The 6,993-nt window shown below is 39.8% G+C and overlaps 1 long non-coding RNA gene across 3 annotated transcripts; it reads right to left on the reverse strand.

The window, feature by feature from the left end:
* Positions 1 to 2,208: 2,208 nt before the first annotated feature.
* LOC126824988 (uncharacterized) lies at positions 2,209 to 5,896 on the reverse strand. Of its 3 annotated transcripts, none has more exons than XR_007681720.2 (3): positions 5,806 to 5,896; positions 4,896 to 5,096; positions 2,209 to 2,352 (listed from the first exon to the last, which is right to left on the reverse strand). It is a non-coding gene; the product is annotated as an uncharacterized LOC126824988 (long non-coding RNA). The 3 variants fall into 3 exon arrangements; XR_008788585.1 differs by lacking the exon at positions 5,806 to 5,896 and adding an exon at positions 5,349 to 5,371; XR_007681721.2 differs by lacking the exon at positions 5,806 to 5,896 and adding an exon at positions 5,257 to 5,310.
* Between the last annotated feature and the right edge of the window lie 1,097 nt (positions 5,897 to 6,993).

Raw genomic sequence — 6,993 nt, forward strand, 5'->3', positions numbered from 1 at the left:
TCACTATTATATTCATTAAGGAATGATATTCATATGAATATTCGTGAAGAAGTGAATCCATCTGAATATTCATTGAGGAGTGATACTCATATAAATATTCATGAAGGAGTGATATTCATATGAAAGAGAATTCTATAAAGTTGATACTGTCAATCTACAGCTTAGAAAGGTCCAATTCGAATCAGTTTTTCAAGCAATATATAGTGTCTGACATAATATGAGTCTTTGAATCGGGTTCTTGACGACAACACTGGTTTAAACTTCATATAATACTTGTATTCCTCTTTAAACATATCATGTACAAAACTTAAAGACTCCGTAATTAGCTTGTGTTGAGGGCATCATGGTCCTAGCTTGGCTTGACACCCTTGGGTGCCAACTCTAAACTAACTTACATGGCCCCTGTCCGGTCTGAACTCGACGCTCTCGCCTTGATTGAATAATCTCAGTTTGATTTCTGTTTATATTTCCTTTCTAGACAAAGGATCATCGAAGAGATTATGTAGATGCCTATAGCATCCTAACTCAGATCAAGGGTAGTAACTAATGACTTCTATGTGGCCGTTGGCCGTGTCAGACCAGTGCCAGTGTCGACCATCTGTGAGTCATAATCTAATAAGGTTTTAAGTGACATGTTTTTGAATCATGTTAATTGTGTAACATATTCTATTGTTTGATTCCTGGCTTAACTACCTGCTCGTAGTTTTTATATTATAGTTTGTCGGGAAAGGGTGATTTTAAATGTTTTTGTTTTTGTTTTAGGAAGAGAAAAGAGAGAGAGAGAAATGGGGTTTAACCCCACTCGACACAACTAGGTCATTTCGGGACTAACACATTGTTCAATTTTATTTCATTAATTCGCTTGCGCGTAGGGGTCTTTATCAGTGGGAGGAAACCGGAGGACCCGGAGAAAACCCACGAGGTTGGACAGGCGACCCTACGCCTTGTCGAAGAGAAAAGAAACAAAGCATGACAAACAATCAGAAAGCCTCGCTACTTTAAGATAACCTGTCGTTAATTTTGATAAGTTCTTTGAAAAATATCTTATTTAAGATTCGTGAAATGTGTTCTAAGAATTTTATATCGTGTGTGTTGTTATTTTATTGTGTGTGTCATCATTTAATATTATTATGTGAAGAAAGTGTCCACCTGTGAGAAGTGTGTTAGTTATTTACTTTGGCTGTTTTATATTTTTGTTCGTAATGGAAATAAATCATATAATTACGAAACTGATCTCTAAAATAGTGTTATAATTAATGATAAGTGATTTTGTTTATGAGAAGTGTTTTGTTAAAATAAACCCCAATTATCGCTTTTTTTCTGGTCGTGGACCCTTCTTTAATTGTCTTATTATCATATTATAATTCATTAAATCAATACTCCTTTGTCACAACTTGATCTCGACAATGGATTAGTAGTAATTCCGTTTGTTCATTGAGACATCAGTTTTTAGGTATACCCAACTTAAAAGCATTAGGCACTACTATCGGCCCTGTAATTGGGACCCCAGTCTTTAAATATGTCCAACATTAGACACTACTAGTGACCCTGTAATTGAGACCTACATGTTTAAATATGCCAACACTGGGCACTAGTAGCAGCCCTGTAATTGTATGTATATAATTAGTAGTATACGGTTCCAGGAGTATCAGAATTCGACGAACGGAGGTCCTGGGCTTTTCCAAATAACTTAATTAAATCAGCCTTTCCATAATATCAAATTTGACGTTAATCAACAAACAACAATGTTTCCAGCAATGCCGGAAACTGATGAGGATCACCTCAATCACCCCACCCCCTCACCCGACTAGAAGAAGACGAAAGTGTGTTTCAAACACATGAGCAAAGCCGAGGACGATGGCGTCTGTTTCAGACTACAGTGCATGTACAAAGGGCTTATGACAATGTTACAAGTATTATACACATTGTGTGGAGGCCCCTAGATCTTGAGGTCATAGGCCTGCCAAGCCTATAGATAAATCTAGCATTAGTTTCCCGTACTAAAGATAGACGAACTCTCCTAAAATCTGAAAGCCTGTTCTGGACCTCAATAAAATTGTGCATGGATTATAATATAAGTTCTTCTGATCGCTATAATCGTGTTTTTAAAATGGCTCGGTGTCTTTGATTTGGATCAAATATAATTTCAGTGGGTTTTATTTGTTGATTTGCTTTGTGCGATGTGAACAGAATCATGGAACAATAATGTAATTTATAATGTGTTTTATTCCAGTGTATACTTGTCTTTATTTTTTAGACCTGATACATGTTCCCCAGTAAGAGTATATATACTCGCTTCCATCCTCTCCAGCTGATAGTTCGGGATACAAGCAGGTTGTACCAGATTCACAACTGTATAAAACCAAAGAGAAAACGTAATATATGACTTTGTATTGAAGACGTATTTTCATCTGGCCGCTGTAATCGTCTATTTAAAATGGCGATACATCTTTGAATTGGGATACAAATAAAATTGTTCTTGGGTCTTACTTCTCTAATTCATCCACGATTATCGACAACAATACGAACGAATCCCTCCTCAATTATATCGTAGGGGTGACGGGTAGTTAATGTCTACACGACACAAAATGGGTCATTCCGGGACTAACAGGTTATTTTTTATTTCAATAATTCGCTTGCCTGTAGCGGACTTCCGGCAGTGGGGTGTGGTTGGGGGTGGGGGGAGACCAACGAGGTTGGACAGGCGACGATTAAGTTGCAAATCAAATCTGCGCCACTAGTCTCAGTGACCGGCCTTTGTTATCTAAAGCGCACGAATTAGACCATTAGGCGGCAAAGCCCCCCCAACCACAACCACACACATCAAAATGGTAGTATGAATACAATAGAGAGAGAGAGATGGGGTTTAACGTCCACCCGACACAAACTAGGTCATTTCGGGACTAACAATAATTCCCTGTGCGCGTACGGGAGAAAACCGGAGAAAACCCACGAGGTTGAACGAATATAATAGGAACCAATGTCAACATGTTATGGTTTGACTAACAACAGGACGTGTTATCAACATGGATAGGTCCTTTAATCGCCAAGGGGTTGGATGGCTGAATGGTTAGCACGCGCGCGCTGTATCTTACGGTCTGTCATTGAGTCAACTGGCGGGGTTTCGATTCCCCGGTTGTACGTGACAAGGAGTAGGGTCGCCTGTCCAACCTCGTGGATTTTCTCCGGGTCCTCCTGTTTCCTTCCACTGCTAAAGACCCCTACGCGCAAGCGAATTATAGATTTATTACAAATATACTATTCAAAAAAGTAGGGGATATTTGATTTTGGGGGCATAATACTAAAATATGCAAATGACTACGAAAAAAGTCACTATAGAACCTAACAGAAGAAACATTTCCAGTTACATGTGACGCCCAAACGCACCAATAGCTACCGCATGGAATGCAGGTGATGCTTGGGATCATCATGGGGGTCCAACCCAAGATTTGCACGACTCTGACTTTGAATGTTACAGTCATTGTGGCATTGAATTCCAGGGTGGAAACATCAGTTTAATTGTTTTAGTGACCAGAAAACAAATTTTGATATGCGTCGGCTTACCCAAAATGAAAGGTTACGTGCCCTTGGCATGCTACAGATCGGCACAACACAGGCGGTTGTGGCGCGGACGATGAATGTTTCTCAGTCTGTCATAAGCAGGCTATGGTCCAGATACCGTGATACACAATGTGTACAGGACAGACCACGCTCAGGTCGACCAAGGGCGACAACTCAAGCCCAGGATCGATTTATCCGTACCTTGGCCTTGAGAAATCGTGTCATCACAGCAAATCAGATCAGCGCTCGTCTTCAAACAGACACTGGTGTGAGAGTGAGTGGCCAGACGATTCGGAATCGACTGCATAGGGGTCACCTTCGCGCCCGACGTCCTCGCGTGATCCCTTCTTTGAGAGATCATCACATTCAGGCAAGACGTCGTTGGTGTAGGGATCGTCAACACTGGGATAATCGACGCTGGAGCAATGTGATGTTTTCAGATGAGTCAAGGTTCACTGTTGATTTTTTGGACAGACGTAGGAGGGTGTGGCGTCGTCGAAACGAGCGCTTCCAAGACGTTAACGTCATCAGACATGATCGATTTGAGGGTGGTTCTGTTATGGTGTGGGGAGGCATCACTGTTGCTGGAAGAACGGCTTTACATGTTGTTGCAGGGCGTGTTACAGGCCAGTACTACCGGGACAACATCTTGGCAGTCCATGTTGTGCCGTTCGCACGACGTCATGGCCGCCGTTTCATCTTCCAGGATGACAACGCAAGATGTCACAGGACCAGGATCGTTACAGGTTACCTCCAACAACAGAACATCACCACATTACCTTGGCCAGCACTGAGTCCCGACCTCTCCCCCATCGAGCATGTCTGGGAAATGCTTGGAAAGAGGTTACGTCAACGTCAACAACGTCCTGCCAATGTCCAAGAACTTGCTGCTGCGTTGCAACAGGAATGGGACAATCTGGACCAAAATGACCTTAGACGTCTCATTAGGAGTATGCCACGTCGGATCAATGCTTGTTTGGCAAACAGAGGAGGATTTACCCGTTACTGACTTGGTTGTGATGCTGTGGTAACTTTGCTGTTTGACCCCGGGTATCATTTTACCCTTATAATGGTCAGTCTGTGCCTTACTTAGTCTAACGATCATTTGGAATAAATCGATGAATGTGTACTTCATTTCATTTTGTCATTTGTTTCTTCGTCAGATTCATTAGGTGACTTTAATAAAACTTAAAAATCAAATATCCCCTACTTTTTTTGAATAGTATAATTGCTTAGCTTATCAATATACCAGCAAATGAAACTGAATAAGCTTATTACGAACTGAAATAAGCTTATGTTTAATATTATTATGATCGACTGTATAGTTATATTACCTTGGACTGTACATGCCACAAGACTCGCCTTCTTTAGTCGCACACAATTGACAACAACCACACACATCAGAAACTGGCTCACAATCAGTTGTTGGTAAATCATCACAGGTTATTTCAGAACATGGTAGACATGCATATCCTTCTGATCTACCAACCCATGTTACTGCTACTAGAGCACATACTACAACCAACAACTTCATACTGAAACAGACGGTATAATTATATAATACGTAGTTACAATACAAGTTACAGTCTTAGTATTTGATCTACCAGCCCATGTTACTGCTACTAGAGAACATACTACAATTAACAACTTCATACTGAAACAAACAGTAATTTATATAATACGTGGTTACAATACATGTTACAGTCTTGGTATTTCATCTACCACCCATGTTACTGCTACTAGAGCATATAATATAATAAACATCTTCACACTGAAACAAAACGCACATTATATAATACGTAGTTACAGTCTTAGTATTTAATCTTCCAACCAATGTTACTGTTTATTATTTCTGACTCATTGTTCCTGAATTATACCCATTACAACAGATTAACACACGTGTACACCCGTTCTCTTTTAGTTAACTATATAGTATGTAACCACAGACAATTGGTACTATAGACTATTTTAAACCACAGTGTTACTAACTATGTAAATATGAATAAATTGTTGTATTTGACATTATTTTTTCTGGAGAGCTCCCCAGAACCAACCAAAGTTGAAATCAGTTTGTGTTGGCACACCTTCTATCTTTTAAAGTGCAGCTTTACGGTTGTGCTAATATGTTCACCGTTAAGGAAATATATACATTTAAATGATCCCTAGACAACAGATGGACCGTTTTAGTTCAATTAGATTTTGTAAATTGAGTAAAAATGATTCTAAGTATAGATAATCACTTACCTGATTTCCGTTTTACAGATTAATCTTCACTGTGGTCTGTGTGAATTATTTTCGGTTTATATATTGCACTGAGGCTGATTTTGACACGTTTATAGTGATGATCTACTAAATATTTGACTGATTGTATCTCCTGTTTTGTGTAATTTAAAACCAATGAAATGTCCATAAAATTACAGGAGTAAGATAATTGGTTCTATTAATATATCATTATTAAGCAAATAAGGCAATGATAGCTTCCAACTGCAAAGACCTTCATATAGTTTTACTGATTGATCGGATACACATCCCCCCGACCACCAACAACCCCAGCCCTGAAATGGATGGCAAGGGCCATTGCCACTCTTTCCTCCCCATCCCTGTACGCCACTGAACACAGATCAATCTTATCAAATTCAAATATATTTTACTGTTGTATTAGACGTTGAACAAAGATCAAAACTATCTACAAAGTAAATAAGGCAATGATAGCTTCCAACTACGTAGACCTTTATATAGTTTTACTGATTGATTAAGATACACATCCCTATCCACGGCCCTGAAATGGATTGCACGGGACATCGCCACTCCGTCCTGCCCATCCGTGTACGCCACTGGACATAACAGATCAATCAAAATTGTACATTTTAATCTGATCTAATTCAAATATAGTTTACTGCTCTATTATTAAATAAACAGAACAGGTCAAAACTATCTATAATGCAAACTGTTTGCTGATATGTGTTTTAACATAGTCGTGCTTTATTATAAGGGTGGGGGTGGATGGCCGAATGGTTAGTTGTATCATAAGGTCTACCACTGAGTCAACTGGTGCGGATGTAAGTGACAAAGAGTAGAGCCGACTGTCCAGTCTCGCGGGGTTTCTCCGGGTCCTCCGGTTTCCTCCCACTGCTAAAGACATTTACTCGCAAGCGAATTATTGAAGTACAATTGAACAATATGTTAGTCCCGAATGACCTAGTCTGTGTCGATTTGAAGTTCTCCCCCGCCCCTCCCCCCTCTCTCTCTCTCCCTCTCTCTCTCTCCCCCATAGTACATGTATATATACTATTCAAAAAAAGTAGGGGATATTTGATTTTGGGGGCATAATACTAAAATATGCAAATGACTACGAAAAAAGTCACTATAGAACCTAACAGAAGAAACATTTCCAGTTACATGTGACGTCCAAACGCACCAATAGCTACCGCA

Source organism: Patella vulgata, chromosome 6, assembly GCF_932274485.2.
Source record: "Patella vulgata chromosome 6, xgPatVulg1.2, whole genome shotgun sequence".
In the NCBI taxonomy this organism is placed as follows: Eukaryota; Metazoa; Mollusca; class Gastropoda; family Patellidae; genus Patella; species Patella vulgata.